Source organism: Pecten maximus, chromosome 18 (genome assembly GCF_902652985.1).
Source record: "Pecten maximus chromosome 18, xPecMax1.1, whole genome shotgun sequence".
NCBI classification, from domain to species: domain Eukaryota; kingdom Metazoa; phylum Mollusca; class Bivalvia; order Pectinida; family Pectinidae; genus Pecten; species Pecten maximus.
In genome coordinates, this window is record NC_047032.1 from 2,876,471 (window position 1) to 2,894,168 (window position 17,698).

Sequence of the window (17,698 nt, forward strand, 5' to 3'; positions counted from 1 at the left end):
TGGTTTTGAGTGGTTTTGAGTGGTTTTGAGTTTTAGGTGGTTTTGAGTAGTTTTGAGTGGTTTTGAGTTGGTTTTGAGTTGGTTTGAGTAGCTTTGAGTCGTTTTGAGTCGTTTTGAGTTTTGGATGGGTTTGAGTTTTGAGTAGTTTTGAGTGGTTTTGAGTGGTTTTGAGTTGGTTTTGAGTTGGTTTGAGTAGTTTTGAGTGGTTTGAGTCGTTTTGAGTTTTGGATGGGTTTGAGTTTTGAGTAGTTTTGAGTGGTTTTGAGTTGGTTTGAGTAGTTTTGAGTGGTTTAAGTTTAGAGTTGGTTTTGATTGGTTTTCCACAATAATAAACTTCGATATTCACAAAAATGTTCTTAAAATGTCGACGTTCATTATCGAAAAGCTGTGAAAGACTGAAATCACCGACATTTAATGTTGATTACACTTGACCTCTTGACCTCTGACTCAAAAAAAAACCACGACAATTTTTGGAATTTCGGTCAAAGTAAAGGAAAAAAAGGGGGGGAAAAAAAAAAAATGTTTTTAAAAACCCCCGCTGGTTTCCCCTGGGGGGAAAGCCCAGGGGGGAAATCTTGGAACCCATTTTAAAAAAAGGATTTAAAAAGTGGTTTCCCCGGGGGGGCACTTTTAAATAACCGGTTGATTTAACTGAGGTAGTCCCGTTTGGGAAAAAACTTGGGTATTAGGGAAAAACCCCCAAATTGCCACCCGGGAGGAAAGGGGGTTAAAAGGATTTAAAACTCCCCCTTGGGTTTTAGTTATTACCCGAGGGTAGAAAAAAATGATGAAAAAAACCCCCCCTTGGTTTTGGGGTTTGGGGTTAGGGGATTTAAAACCGGGGTTTTGAAGTAAAAGTGGTTTGCTTTTTGTTTGTTTAGGAGTGTAAAAGGGTTTAAAATTGGGATGTTTGGGGGGCCCGTTTTAAAAAAAAGTTTTTAGGGGTGTGGTTTTAAAATAATTTTGAGTGTTTTAGTGTCCCAAAAGTGATGGGTTTGGTTGATAGGTTTTGGGGTGGTTTTAAAATTTTTAGGGTTTTTGGGGAGTGGGATTTGAAAAGGGTTTAGTGTTTTGGGGTGTAAAAGTGGTTTGAATCTTTTTTTTCAACTGAAAAAGGGAACCCCGGGGTTAAAACAAGTGAAGTTGTTTGGTTTAAGGGTGTAAAAGTGTTTTTTCTCCCATGGTTTGAGTGTTTTGGGGTGGTTTTAAAAATATTGGCGGGGGTTTTTGGGGTGGGTTTAAAGTCGGGTTAGACATGGTTAGTTTAACGAGTGACGTGATGTAATCACTGGTCTGTAGTGTTTCTGAGTAGTCAAGTGATGCTACAGAATCATAGTGATTACCTAGGTAGTCACAGTGATATTGACTCCTTGGTTGAGTGTTTAGAGGTATAGCAAGTGTTGAATATGTTGTTGTAGTGAACGAGGTAGCAAGAGTGGTTTGAGTGGTAGTTTTCCGAGTAGTTAATGATTGTTAGACTTTTGGTTGTAGTGTTTACTGGGTGTCAAGTGTTGTTGATTTGTAGTGTTTATGTTAGTACGTGGTTTTGAATTTGTAGTGTTTCTGGTTTCAATTTGATGTTGTGCTGTGGTTTATTGAGGTAGTAAAGTTTTTGGAAATTAGTATGTTTACTGAGGAAGTGTTTGACTCTTTTTTATTACCTGAAGCCCAAGTATAAACCTGTGTGAGCTGGTTTTCGCAAGTTTTTGTTAGCTATGGTTTTGGTTTTACCTGAGTGGTAAAATTGATGTTAGAATCGTATGATGTGTAGTCTAAAGGTTTTATTTTTGTGGTGTGTTTGAGGTTTCAAGTGTTTAGTAGTACCTTGAGTGTTTAGCGGGGTTAAAGGAGGGTTGATTTGTAGGTTTACTGGTTAGTGTTTATCTTGGTGTATGGAGTTTATGGTAGTCAACAGTTGATGTTAGATTTGGTATTAATGGTTGAAAAGTTGATGTTAGAACTCTGTAGTGTATTACCCTGAGGTAGTCACACAAGTGATGTTAGAACTCTGTAGTGTATTACCCTGAGGGAGTCACACAAGTGATGTTAGAACTCACCCTTGGTCTGTAGTGTATTTACCCTGAGGTAGTCACACAAGTGATGTTAGAAATCACCCTTGGTCTGTAGTGTATTACCCTGAGGTAGTCACACAAGTGATGTTAGAACTCCACCCTGGGTCTGTAGTGTATTACCTGAGTAGTCACACAAGTGATGTTTAGAACTCACCCTTGGTCTGTAGTGTATTACCCTGAGGTAGTCACACAAGTGATGTTAGAACTCTGTAGTGTATTACCCTGAGGTAGTCACCACAAGTATGTTAGAACTCACCCTTGGTCTGTAGTGTATTACCCTGAGGTAGTCACACAAGTGATGTTAGAACTCACCCTTGGTCTGTAGTGTATTACCCTGAGGTAGTCACACAAGTGATGTTAGAACATCACCCTTGGTCTGTAGTGTATTACCCTGAGGTAGTCACACAAGTGATGTTAGAACTCACCCTTGGTCTGTAGTGTATTACCCTGAGGTAGTCACACAAGTGATGTTAGAACTCTGTAGTGTATTACCCTGAGGTAGTCACACAAGTGATGTTAGAACTCACCCTTGGTCTGTAGTGTATTACCCTGAGGGAGTCACACAAGTGATGTTAGAACTCACCCTTGGTCTGTAGTGTATTACCCTGAGGTAGTCACACAAGTGATGTTAGAACTCACCCTTGGTCTGTAGTGTATTACCCTGAGGTAGTCACACAAGTGATGTTAGAACTCACCCTGGTCTGTAGTGTATTACCCTGAGGTAGTCACACAAGTGATGTTAGAACTCTGTAGTGTATTACCCTGAGGTAGTCACACAAGTGATGTTAGAACTCACCCTTGGTCTGTAGTGTATTACCCTGAGGTAGTCACACAAGTGATGTTAGAACTCACCCTTGGTTGTAGTGTATTACCCTGAGGTAGTCACACAAGTGATGTTAGAACTCACCCTTGGTCTGTAGTGTATTACCCTGAGGTAGTCACACAAGTGATTGTTAGAACTCACCCTTGGTCTGTAGTGTATTACCCTGAGGTAGTCACACAAGTGATGTTAGAACTCACCCTTGGTCTGTAGTGTATTACCCTGAGGTAGTCACACAAGTGATGTTAGAACTCACCCTTGGTCTGTAGTGTATTACCCTGAGGTAGTCACACAAGTGATGTTAGAACTCACCCTTGGTCTGTAGTGTATTACCCTGAGGTAGTCACACAAGTGATGTTAGAACTCACCTGGTCGTAGTGTATTACCCTGAGGTAGTCACACAAGTGATGTTAGAACTCACCCTGGTCTGTAGTGTATTACCCTGAGGTAGTCACACAAGTGATGTTAGAACTCTGTAGTGTATTACCCTGAGGTAGTCACACAAGTGATGTTAGAACTCACCCCTGGTCTGTAGTGTATTACCCTGAGGTAGTCACACAAGTGATGTTAGAACTCACCCTTGGTCTGTAGTGTATTACCCTGAGGTAGTCACACAAGTGATGTTAGAACTCACCCTTGGTCTGTAGTGTATTACCCTGAGGTAGTCACACAAGTGATGTTAGAACTCACCCTTGGTCTGTAGTGTATTACCCTGAGGTAGTCACACAAGTGATGTTAGAACTCACCCTTGGTCTGTAGTGTATTACCCTGAGGTAGTCACACCAGTGGTGTTAGAACTCACCCTTGGTCTGTAGTGTATTACCCTGAGGTAGTCACACAAGTGATGTTAGAACTCACCCTTGGTGTGTAGTGTATTACCCTGAGGTAGTCACACAAGTGATGTTAGAACTCACCCTTGGTGTGTAGTGTATTACCCTGAGGTAGTCACACAAGTGATGTTAGAACTCTGTAGTGTATTACCATGAGGTAGTCACACAAGTGATGTTAGAACTCACCCTTGGTCTGTAGTGTATTACCCTGAGGTAGTCACACAAGTGATGTTAGAACTCACCCTTGGTCTGTAGTGTATTACCATGAGGTAGTCACACAAGTGATGTTAGAACTCACCCTTGGTCTGTAGTGTATTACCCTGAGGTAGTCACACAAGTGATGTTAGAACTCAGTAGTGTATTACCCTGAGGTAGTCACACAAGTGATGTTAGAACTCACCCTTGGTCTGTAGTGTATTACCCTGAGGTAGTCACACAAGTGATGTTAGAACTCTGTAGTGTATTACCCTGAGGTAGTCACACAAGTGATGTTAGAACTCACCCTTGGTCTGTAGTGTATTACCCTGAGGTAGTCACACAAGTGATGTTAGAACTCTGTAGTGTATTACCCTGAGGTAGTCACACAAGTGATGTTAGAACTCACCCTTGGTCTGTAGTGTATTACCCTGAGGTAGTCACACAAGTGATGTTAGAACTCTGTAGTGTATTACCCTGAGGTAGTCACACAAGTGATGTTAGAACTCACCCTTGGTCTGTAGTGTATTACCCTGAGGTAGTCACACAAGTGATGTTAGAACTCACCCTTGGTCTGTAGTGTATTACCCTGAGGTAGTCACACAAGTGATGTTAGAACTCACCCTTGGTCTGTAGTGTATTACCCTGAGGTAGTCACACAAGTGATGTTAGAACTCACCCTTGGTCTGTAGTGTATTACCCTGAGGTAGTCACACAAGTGATGTTAGAACTCCACCCTTGGTCTGTAGTGTATTACCCTGAGGTAGTCACACAAGTGATGTTAGAACTCACCCTTGGTCCTGTAGTGTATTACCCTGAGGTAGTCACACAAGTGATGTTAGAACTCACCCTTGGTCTGTAGTGTATTACCCTGAGGTAGTCACACAAGTGATGTTAGAACTCACCCATGTTATGTAGTGTATTACCCTGAGGTAGTCACACAAGTGATGTTAGAACTCTGTAGTGTATTACCCTGAGGTAGTCACACAAGTGATGTTAGAACTCACCCTTGGTCCGTAGTGTATTACCCTGAGGTAGTCACACAAGTGGTGTTAGAACCACCCTTGGTCTGTAGTGTATTACCCTGAGGTAGTCACACAAGTGATGTTAGAACTCTGTAGTGTATTACCCTGAGGTAGTCACACAAGTGATGTTAGAACTCACCCTTGGTCTGTAGTGTATTACCCTGAGGTAGTCACACAAGTGATGTTAGAACTCAGTAGTGTATTACCCTGAGGTAGTCACACAAGTGATGTTAGAACTCTGTAGTGTATTGCCCTGAGGTAGTCACACAAGTGATGTTAGAACTCACCCATTGGTCTGTAGTGTATTACCCTGAGGTAGTCACACAAGTGATGTTAGAACTCACTGTAGTGTATTACCCTGAGGTAGTCACACAAGTGATGTTAGAACTCTGTAGTGTATTACCCTGAGGTAGTCACACAAGTGATGTTAGACTCCCCCCTTGGTCTGTAGTGTATTACCCTGAGGTAGTCACACAAGTGATGTTAGAATTCACCCTTGGTCTGTAGTGTATTACCCTGAGGTAGTCACACAAGTGATGTTAGAACTCACCCTTGGTCTGTAGTGTATTACCCTGAGGTAGTCACACAAGTGATGTTAGAACTCACCCTTGGTCTGTAGTGTATTACCCTGAGGTAGTCACACAAGTGATGTTAGAACTCACCCTTGGTCTGTAGTGTATTACCCTGAGGTAGTCACACAAGTGATGTTAGAACTCACCCTTGGTCTGTAGTGTATTACCCTGAGGTAGTCACACAAGTGATGTTAGAACTCACCCTTGGTCTGTAGTGTATTACCCTGAGGTAGTCACACAAGTGATGTTAGAACTCACCCTTGGTCTGTAGTGTATTACCCTGAGGTAGTCACACAAGTGATGTTAGAACTCACCCTTGGTCTGTAGTGTATTACCCTGAGGTAGTCACACAAGTGATGTTAGAACTCACCCTTGGTCTGTAGTGTATTACCCTGAGGTAGTCACACAAGTGATGTTAGAACTCACCCTTGGTCTGTAGTGTATTACCCTGAGGTAGTCACACAAGTGATGTTAGAACTCACCCTTGGTCTGTAGTGTATTACCCTGAGGTAGTCACACAAGTGATGTTAGAACTCACCCTTGGTCTGTAGTGTATTACCCTGAGGTAGTCACACAAGTGATGTTAGAACTCTGTAGTGTATTACCCTGAGGTAGTCACACAAGTGATGTTAGAACTCACCCTTGGTCTGTAGTGTATTACCCTGAGGTAGTCACACAAGTGATGTTAGAACTCACCCTTGGTGTGTAGTGTATTACCCTGAGGTAGTCACACAAGTGATGTTAGAACTCACCCTTGGTCTGTAGTGTATTACCCTGAGGTAGTCACACAAGTGATGTTAGAACTCACCCTTGGTCTGTAGTGTATTACCCTGAGGTAGTCACACAAGTGATGTTAGAACTCACCCTTGGGTCTGTAGTGTATTACCCTGAGGTAGTCACACAAGTGATGTTAGAACTCACCCTTGGTCTGTAGTGTATTACCCTGAGGTAGTCACACAAGTGGTGTTAGAACTCACCCTTGGTCTGTAGTGTATTACCCTGAGGTAGTCACACAAGTGATGTTAGAACTCACCCTTGGTCTGTAGTGTATTACCCTGAGGTAGTCACACAAGTGATGTTAGAACTCTGTAGTGTATTACCCTGAGGTAGTCACACAAGTGATGTTAGAACTCTGTAGTGTATTGCCCTGAGGTAGTCACACAAGTGATGTTAGAACTCACCCATGGTCTGTAGTGTATTACCCTGAGGTAGTCACACAAGTGATGTTAGAACTCTGTAGTGTATTACCCTGAGGTAGTCACACAAGTGATGTTAGAACTCTGTAGTGTATTACCCTGAGGTAGTCACACAAGTGATGTTAGTACTCACCCATGGTCTGTAGTGTTATTACCCTGAGGTAGCACACAAGTGATGATTAGAACTCACCATTGGTCTGTAGTGTATTACCCTGAGGTAGTCACACAAGTGATGTTAGAACTCACCCTTGGTCTGTAGTGTATTACCCTGAGGTAGTCACACAAGTGATGTTAGAACTCACCCTTGGTCTGTAGTGTATTACCCTGAGGTAGTCACACAATGATGTTAGAATCACACCTTGGTCTGTAGTGTATTACCCTGAGGTAGTCACACAAGTGATGTTAGAACTCTGTAGTGTATTACCCTGAGGTAGTCACACAAGTGATGTTAGAACTCTGTAGTGTATTACCCTGAGGTAGTCACACAAGTGATGTTAGAACTCACCCTTGGTCTGTAGTGTATTACCCTGAGGTAGTCACACAAGTGATGTTAGAACTCACCCTTGGTCTGTAGTGTATTACCCTGAGGTAGTCACACAAGTGATGTTAGAACTCACCCTTGGTCTGTAGTGTATTACCCTGAGGTAGTCACACAAGTGATGTTAGAACTCACCCTTGGTCTGTAGTGTATTACCCTGAGGTAGTCACACAAGTGATGTTAGAACTCACCCTTGGTCTGTAGTGTATTACCCTGAGGTAGTCACACAAGTGATGTTAGAACTCTGTAGTGTATTACCCTGAGGGTAGTCACACAAGTGATGTTAGAACTCACCCTTGGTCTGTAGTGTATTACCCTGAGGTAGTCACACAAGTGATGTTAGAACTCACCCTTGGTCTGTAGTGTATTACCCTGAGGTAGTCACACAAGTGATGTTAGAACTCTGTAGTGTATTACCCTGAGGTAGTCACACAAGTGATGTTAGAACTCACCCTTGGTCTGTAGTGTATTACCTGAGGTAGTCACACAAGTGATGTTAGAACTCAGTAGTGTATTACCCTGAGGTAGTCACACAAGTGATGTTAGAACTCACCCTTGGTCTGTAGTGTATTACCCTGAGGTAGTCACACAAGTGATGTTAGAACTCACCCTTGGTCTGTAGTGTATTACCCTGAGGTAGTCACACAAGTGATGTTAGAACTCACCCTTGGTCTGTAGTGTATTACCCTGAGGTAGTCACACAAGTGATGTTAGAACTCTGTAGTGTATTACCCTGAGGTAGTCACACAAGTGATGTTAGAACTCACCCTGGTCTGTAGTGTATTACCCTGAGGTAGTCACACAAGTGATGTTAGAACTCACCCTTGGTCTGTAGTGTATTACCCTGAGGTAGTCACACAAGTGATGTTAGAACTCAGTAGTGTATTACCCTGAGGTAGTCACACAAGTGATGTTAGAACTCATTGTGAGTTCCTAGGTTTTCCAAAGTGATGTTAGAATATTTACTGGTAGTACCAGGTTTCAAACTGCTGTTAGAATCTGTAGTGTTACCCTGAGGTAGTCACACAAGTGATGTTAGAATCACCTGGGTAGTGTTTACCCGAGGTAGCACCAAGGGGTTTAGTTTCCCTTGGGTAGTACACCTGAGGTTAACAGTGGATGTTGGGATTCACCCATGGTTAGGTTACCTGAGGTGTCAACAAGTGATTTGAACTCACAGTGATTACCCTGAGGTACTACACAATGTGTTGAATACCCTATGGTCTAGGTGTTGCCTAGGTAGTGTAACATGTGATGTTAGAACTCACCCATGTTATGTAGTGTATTACCCTGAGGTAGTCACACAAGTGATATTATATCTCACTCATGGTCCGTAGTGTATTACCCTGAGGTAGTCACACAAGTGATGTTAGAACTCACCCTTGGTCTGTAGTGTATTACCCTGAGGTAGTCACACAAGTGATGTTAGAACTCACCCTTGGTCTGTAGTGTATTACCCTGAGGTAGTCACACAAGTGATGTTAGAACTCACCCTTGGTCTGTAGTGTATTACCCTGAGGTAGTCACACAAGTGATGTTAGAACTCACCCTTGGTCTGTAGTGTATTACCCTGAGGTAGTCACACAAGTGATGTTAGAACTCACCCTTGGTCCGTAGTGTATTACCCTGAGGTAGTCACACAAGTGGTGTTAGAACTCACCCTTGGTCCGTAGTGTATTACCCTGAGGGAGTCACACAAGTGATGTTAGAACTCACCCTTGGTCTGTAGTGTATTACCCTGAGGTAGTCACACAAGTGATGTTAGAACTCACCCTTGGTCTGTAGTGTATTACCCTGAGGTAGTCACACAAGTGATGTTAGAACTCACCCTTGGTCTGTAGTGTATTACCCTGAGGTAGTCACACAAGTGATGTTAGAACTCACCCTTGGTCTGTAGTGTATTACCCTGAGGTAGTCACACAAGTGATGTTAGAACTCACCCTTGGTCTGTAGTGTATTACCCTGAGGTAGTCACACAAGTGATGTTAGAACCCACTGTCGGGTATCCTAAAACCCAGTGGTTGACCCTGCAGTATTAAGTAGAAAAAGGATGTTAAACTCCCTTTGTTTTCCGGTTATCACAAGTGATGTTAACTGGTTTAATGGTATTAACAAGGTACACCTGTTTTTACCTGGTTAAATTTGATCCCCATTTTTAGAATCACCGGTTTTTTTTTTTTTTTTTTTTTTTTTTTTTAAAAAAAAAAAAAAAAAAAAAAAAAAAAAAATTTTTTTCCCCCCAAAAAAGGGTGGGTAAAAACCCCCCAAACCCCAAAAAATTTTTTTTTAAAATTGGGTTTTCCCCAAAAAAAATTTTTTTTAAATTTTCCCCCCCCCGGGGGGGGGGGTTTTTTTTTTTTCCCCCCAAAAAGGGGTTTTTTTTTTGGGTTTTCCCCTTTTACCCACAAAAAAGGGGAAAAATTTTCTTGGGTTTTTTCCCCCCAAAAAGGGGGGGTTTTTTTTTTTTGGGGGTTTAAAAAAAAAAAAAAAACCTTTTTTTTTGGGGGGTTTTCCCAAAAAGGGGGGGAAAAAACCTTGGTTTTTTTTTTTAAAAAAACCCAAAAAAGGGGAAAAAAACCCCCCGGGGTTTTTTTAAAAAAAAAAAAAAAAAAAAATTTTTAAAAATTTAAACCCTTTCCCCCAAAAGGTTTTTTAAAAACCCCCTTTGGGGGGGGGAAAAAAAAAAAATTTTTTTTAAAAAAAATTTTTTAAAAAAATGGGGAAACAAAAAAAAAACCCTTCCCCCCAAAAAAGGGGGGGGGGGAAAAAATTTTTTTAAAAAATTTTTTTTAAAAATTTTTTTTTAAAAAATTTTTTTAAAACCCCCCGGGGTTTTAAAAATTTTTTTCCCCAAAAAAAAAAATCCCCCTTTTTAAAAAAATTTTTCCCCCCAAAAATTTTTTAAAAATTTTTTTTTCCCCTTTCCCCCAAAAAATTTTTTCCTAAAATTTTTTTTAAAAAAAAAAAGGGGAAAAAAAATTTTTTTTTTAAAAAAATTTTTTCCCAAAACCCCCAAAATTTAAAATTTTTAAAAATTTTTTTTTTTTTTAAAAAAAAAAAAACCCCCCTTTTTTTTCCCCCCCAAAAAAACCCATTTTTCAAAAAAATTTTTAAAAAAAAATTTGGGAAAAAAAAAAAATTTTTTTTCCCCAAAATTTTAAAAATTTTTAAAATTTTGGGTTTTCCCCAAAATTTTTTTTCCCCCCCTTTTTGTTTTTAAAAAGGGGGGGGGAAAATTTTAAAAAAAAAGGGGGTTTAAACCCAAAAAAAAATTTTAAAATTTTTTAAATTTTTTAAAACCCCCAAAAAAAGGGGCCCCCTTTTTTAAAAAAAGGGATTTTAAAAAAAGAATTTAAAAAGGTTTTCCCAAAGGGGGGAAAAAAAATTTTTTAAAAACCCCCCCCAAAAAAAATTTTTAAAAAAAAATTTTTAAAAAAAACCCCTTTTTTTAAAAAAGGGGGCCCAAAAATTTTAAAATTTTAAAAAAATTAAAAATTTTTTCAAAAAGGATTTTCCCCCCCCAAAAAGGGGAAAATTTTTTAAATTAAAAAGGGAAAAACCCCCGGGGGAAAAAAAAAAAAGGGTTAGCCCCCCCCGGGGAAAAAAGGGGAAAAGGTTTTTTCCCAAAAATTTTGGGGAAAATATTTAAAATTAAAACCCCCCCAAAAGGGGGGTTGGGTTTAAAAAACCCCTTTTAAAAAAGGGGAAAACCCCTTTAAATTTAAAATTTTTAAAAAAGGGAAAATTTTTATTTTTTTTAAAAAAGGGGGGGAAAAAAAAAAAACCCCCAAAAAAATTTTTTAAAAAAAAAAAGGGGTTTTAAAAAACTTTTTAAAAAAATTTCCCATAAAAAAAAAAATTTTTAAAAAATTTTTAAAACAAAAAAAAAAAATTTTATACCCCAAAAAAACAAAAAAAAACCCCCCCCAAAAAAAAAACAAAAAAAAAAAAAAATTTTTTTTTAAAAAAAAAAAAAAAAGGGGGGTTTTTTAAAAACCCAAAAAAAAAGGGGTTTTTTTTAAAAAAAAAAAACCCCCAAAAGGGGTAAAAAAAATTTAATACCCCTTTAAAAAAATTTTTAAATTTTAAAAAACCCCCCCCAAAAAAAAAAAAAAAATTTAAATTTTTTTCCCCCCCAAAAAAAAAAAAATTTTTAATTTATTAAATTTTTCCCCAAAAAAAAAATGGGGGAAAAAAAAAAAACCCCCCCAAAAAAAACCCCCAAAAATTTTAAAATTTTTCCAAATTAAAAAAAAAAACCCCCAAAAACTGTTACCCAAAAAAGGGGGCCCCAAACCAAAAAAGGGTTAAATAAAAAAAAAGGGGGTTTAAAAAAAAAAGGGGGAAAAAAAAAAAAAAAAAAAAAATTTTCCCCAAAAAAAATTTTTTTTCCCCCCAAAAAATTTTAAAATGTTTTTCCCCCAAAGGGGTTAAAAAAAATTCAACCCCCAAAAAAAGGGTTAAAAAAAAAAAAATTTTTTTTAAAAAAAATTTTTCCCCCCAAAAATTTTAAAAAACCCCCTTTTTTTTTCCAAATATACAGATCGTTATACACACACACAAAGTAGGGTAACATAGTTATCTCAATATACAGATCGTTATACCCACACAAAGTAGGGTAACATAGTTATCTCAATATACAGATCGTTATACCCACACAAAGTAGGGTAACATAGTTATCTCAATATACAGATCGTTATACCCACACAAAGTAGGGTAACATAGTTATCTCAATATACAGATCGTTATACACACACAAAGAAGGGTAAACATAGTTATCTCAATATACAGATCGTTATACCCACACAAAGTAGGTTAACATAGTTATCTCAATATACAGATCGTTATACCCACACACAAAGTAGGGTAACATAGTTATCTCAATATACAGATCGTTATACCCACACAAAGTAGGGTAACATAGTTATCTCAATATACAGATCGTTATACCCACACAAAGTAGGGTAACATAGTTATCTCAATATACAGATCGTTATACCCACACAAAGTAGGGTAACATAGTTATCTCAATATACAGATCGTTATACCCACACAAAGTAGGGTAACATAGTTATCTCAATATACAGATCGTTATACCCACACAAAGTAGGGTAACATAGTTATCTCAATATACAGATCGTTATACCCACACAAAGTAGGGTAACATAGTTATCTCAATATACAGATCGTTATACCCACACAAAGTAGGGTAACATAGTTATCTCAATATACAGATCGTTATACCCACACAAAGAAGGGTAACATAGTTATCTCAATATACAGATCGTTATACCCACACAAAGTAGGGTAACAGAGTTATCTCAATATACAGATCGTTATACCCACACAAAGTAGGGTAACATAGTTATCTCTATACAGATCGTTATACCCACACAAAGTAGGGTAACATAGTTATCTCAATATACAGATCGTTATACCCACACACAAAGTAGGGTAACATAGTTATCTCAATATACAGATCGTTATACCCACACAAAGTAGGGTAACATAGTTATCTCAATATACAGACTTTATACCCACAAAAGGGGGTAACATAGTTATCTCATATAAAAATCTTTAAACCCCACAAAGTGGGAATAGTTATCTCAATATACGATCGTTATCCCCCCAAAGTAGGGTAACATAGTTTTAAATATAAAATCGTTTACCCCACACAAAGAGGGAACAAGTTACCAATAAAAGATCTTTACCCCAAATAGGGTACTATTTTTATCTAAATATACAGATCTTTTAAACCCACAAAAAAGGGAAATGTTATCCAATAACATCTTTTTCCCCCCAAAGTAGGGTACAAGTTATCTCAAATAAGATCGTTATACCCCCAAAAAGTGGGGTAACATATTTTTCAATAAAATCTTTTTAAAAAACCCCAAAAAGTGGGGTAAAAATTTTTATCTCTATATCAATCTTTTAAAAACCCCACAAAAAGTAGGGTAACATGTTACTCAAAAAACAGTCTTTAAAACCTACAAAAGTGGGTAATAGTTTTCTAAATATACAATTTAACCCACACAAAGTAGGGTCACATAGTTATCTTCAATATACAGATCGTTATACCCACACAAAGTAGGGTAACATAGTTATCTCAATATACAGATCGTTATACCCACACAAAGTAGGGTAACATAGTTATCTCAATATACAGATCGTTATACCCACACACAAAGTAGGGTAACATAGTTATCTCAATAACAGATCGTTATTCCCATACAAAGTAGGGTAACATAGTTATCTCAATATACAGATCGTTATACCCACACAAAGTAGGTTCACATATTTATCTCAATATACAGATCGTTATACACACACACAAAGTAGGGTAACATAGTTATCTCAATATACAGATCGTTATACCCACACACAAAGTAGGGTAACATAGTTATGTCAATATACAGATCGTTATACCCACACCAAAGTAGGGTAACATAGTTATCTCAATATACAGATCGTTATACCCACACAAAGTAGGGTAACCAGTTATCTCAATATAGTTATTTACAGATCGTTATACCCACACAAAGTAGGGTAACATAGTTATCTCAATATACAGATCGTTATACCCACACACAAGTAGGGTAACATAGTTATCTCATATACAGATCGTTATACCCACACACAAGTAGGGTAACATAGTTATCTCAATATACAGATCGTTATACCCACACACAAAGTAGGGTAACATAGTTATCTCAATATACAGATCGTTATACCCACACAAAGTAGGGTAACATAGTTATCTCAATATACAGATCGTTATACCCACACAAAGTAGGGTAACATAGTTATCTCAATATACAGATCGTTATACCCACACAAAGTAGGGTAACATAGTTATCTCAATATACAGATCGTTATACCCACACACAAAGTAGGGTAACATAGTTATCTCAATATACAGATCGTTATACCCACACAAAGTAGGGTAACATAGTTATCTCAATATACAGATCGTTATACCCACACAAAGTAGGGTCACATAGTTATCTCAATATACAGATCGTTATACCCACACACAAAGTAGGGTAACATAGTTATCTCAATATACAGATCGTTATACCCACACAAAGTAGGGTAACATAGTTATCTCAATATACAGATCGTTATACCCACACAAAGTAGGGGTAACATAGTTATCTCAATATACAGATCGTTATACCCACACACAAAGTAGGGTAACATAGTTATCTCAATATACAGATCGTTATACCCACACAAAGTAGGGTAACATAGTTATCTCAATATACAGATCGTTATACCCACACAAAGTAGGGTAATATAGTTATCTCAATATACAGATCATTATACCCACACAAAGTAGGGTAACATAGTTATCTCAATATACAGATCGTTATACCCACACAAAGAAGGGTAACATAGTTATCTCAATATACAGATCGTTATACCCACACAAAGTAGGGTAACATAGTTATCTCAATATACAGATCGTTATACCCACACACAAAGTAGGGTAACATAGTTATATCAATATACAGATCGTTATACCCACACACAAAGTAGGGTAACATAGTTATCTCAATATACAGATCGTTATACCCACACAAAGTAGGGTAACATAGTTATCTCAATATACAGATCGTTATACCCACACAAAGTAGGGTAACATAGTTATCTCAATATACAGATCGTTATACCCACACAAAGTAGGGTAACATAGTTATCTCAATATACAGATCGTTATACCCACACAAAGTAGGGTAACATAGTTATCTCAATATACAGATCGTTATACCCACACAAAGTAGGGTAACATAGTTATCTCAATATACAGATCGTTATACCACACACAAAGTAGGGTAACATAGTTATCTCAATATACAGATCGTTATACCCACACAAAGTAGGGTAACATAGTTATGTCAATATACAGATCGTTATACCCACACAAAGTAGGGTAACATAGTTATCTCAATATACAGATCGTTATACCCACACAAAGTAGGGTAACATAGTTATCTCAATATACAGATCGTTATACCCACACAAAGTAGGGTAACATAGTTATCTCAATATACAGATCGTTATACCCACACACAAAGTAGGGTAACATAGTTATCTCAATAAACAGATCGTTATACCCATACAAAGTAGGGTAACATAGTTATCTCAATATACAGATCGTTATACCCACACACAAAGTAGGGTAACATAGTTATCTCAATATACAGATCGTTATACCCACACAAAGTAGGGCCACATAGTTATCTCAATATACAGATCGTTATACCCACACAAAGTAGGGTAACATAGTTATCTCAATATACAGATCGTTATACCCACACACAAAGTAGGGTAACATAGTTATCTCAATATACAGATCGTTATACCCATACAAAGTAGGGTAACATAGTTATCTCAATATACAGATCGTTATACCCACACAAAGTAGGGTAACATAGTTATCTCAATATACAGATCGTTATACCCACACAAAGTAGGGTAACATAGTTATCTCAATATACAGATCGTTATACCCACACAAAGTAGGGTAACATAGTTATGTCAATATACAGATCGTTATACCCACACAAAGTAGGGGTAACATAGTTATCTCAATATACAGATCGTTATACCCACACAAAGTAGGGTAACATAGTTATCTCAATATACAGATCGTTATACCTACACAAAGTAGGGTAACATAGTTATCTCAATATACAGATCGTTATACCCACACAAAGTAGGGTCACATAGTTATCTCAATATACAGATCGTTATACCCACACAAAGTAGGGTAACATAGTTATCTCAATATACAGATCGTTATACCCACACAAAGTAGGGTAACATAGTTATCTCAATATACAGATCGTTATACCCACACACAAGTAGGGTAACATAGTTATCTCAATAAACAGATCGTTATTCCCATACAAAGTAGGGTAACATAGTTATCTCAATATACAGATCGTTATACCCACACAAAGTAGGTTCACATAGTTATCTCAATATACAGATCGTTATACACACACACAAAGTAGGGTAACATAGTTATCTCAATATACAGATCGTTATACCCACACAAAGTAGGGTAACATAGTTATGTCAATATACAGATCGTTATACCCACACAAAGTAGGGTAACATAGTTATCTCAATATACAGATCGTTATACCCACACAAAGTAGGGTAAACCAGTTATCTCAATATAGTTATTTACAGATCGTTATACCCACACAAAGTAGGGTAACATAGTTATCTCAATATACAGATCGTTATACCCACACACAAAGTAGGGTAACATAGTTATATCAATATACAGATCGTTATACCCACACACAAAGTAGGGTAACATAGTTATGTCAATATACAGATCGTTATACCCACACAAAGTAGGGTAACATAGTTATCTCAATATACAGATCGTTATACCCACACAAAGTAGGGTAACACAGTTATCTCAATATAGTTATTTACAGATCGTTATACCCACACAAAGTAGGGTAACATAGTTATCTCAATATACAGATCGTTATACCCACACACAAAGTAGGGTAACATAGTTATCTCAATAAACAGATCGTTATACCCATACAAAGTAGGGTAACATAGTTATCTCAATATACAGATCGTTATACCCACACACAAAGTAGGGTAACATAGTTATCTCAATATACAGATCGTTATACCCACACAAAGTAGGGTCACATAGTTATCTCAATATACAGATCGTTATACCCACACAAAGTAGGGTAACATAGTTATCTCAATATACAGATCGTTATACCCACACACAAAGTAGGGTAACATAGTTATCTCAATATACAGATCGTTATACCCATACAAAGTAGGGTAACATAGTTATCTCAATATACAGATCGTTATACCCACACAAAGTAGGGTAACATAGTTATCTCAATATACAGATCGTTATACCCACACAAAGTAGGGTAACATAGTTATCTCAATATACAGATCGTTATACCCACACAAAGTAGGGTAACATAGTTATCTCAATATACAGATCGTTATACCCACACAAAGTAGGGTAACATAGTTATCTCAATATACAGATCGTTATACCCACACAAAGTAGGGTAACATAGTTATCTCAATATACAGATCGTTATACCTACACAAAGTAGGGTAACATAGTTATCTCAATATACAGATCGTTATACCCACACAAAGTAGGGTCACATAGTTATCTCAATATACAGATCGTTATACCCACACAAAGTAGGGTAACATAGTTATCTCAATATACAGATCGTTATACCCACACAAAGTAGGGTAACATAGTTATCTCAATATACAGATCGTTATACCCACACACAAAGTAGGGTAACATAGTTATCTCAATAAACAGATCGTTATTCCCATACAAAGTAGGGTAACATAGTTATCTCAATATACAGATCGTTATACCCACACAAAGTAGGTTCACATATTTATCTCAATATACAGATCG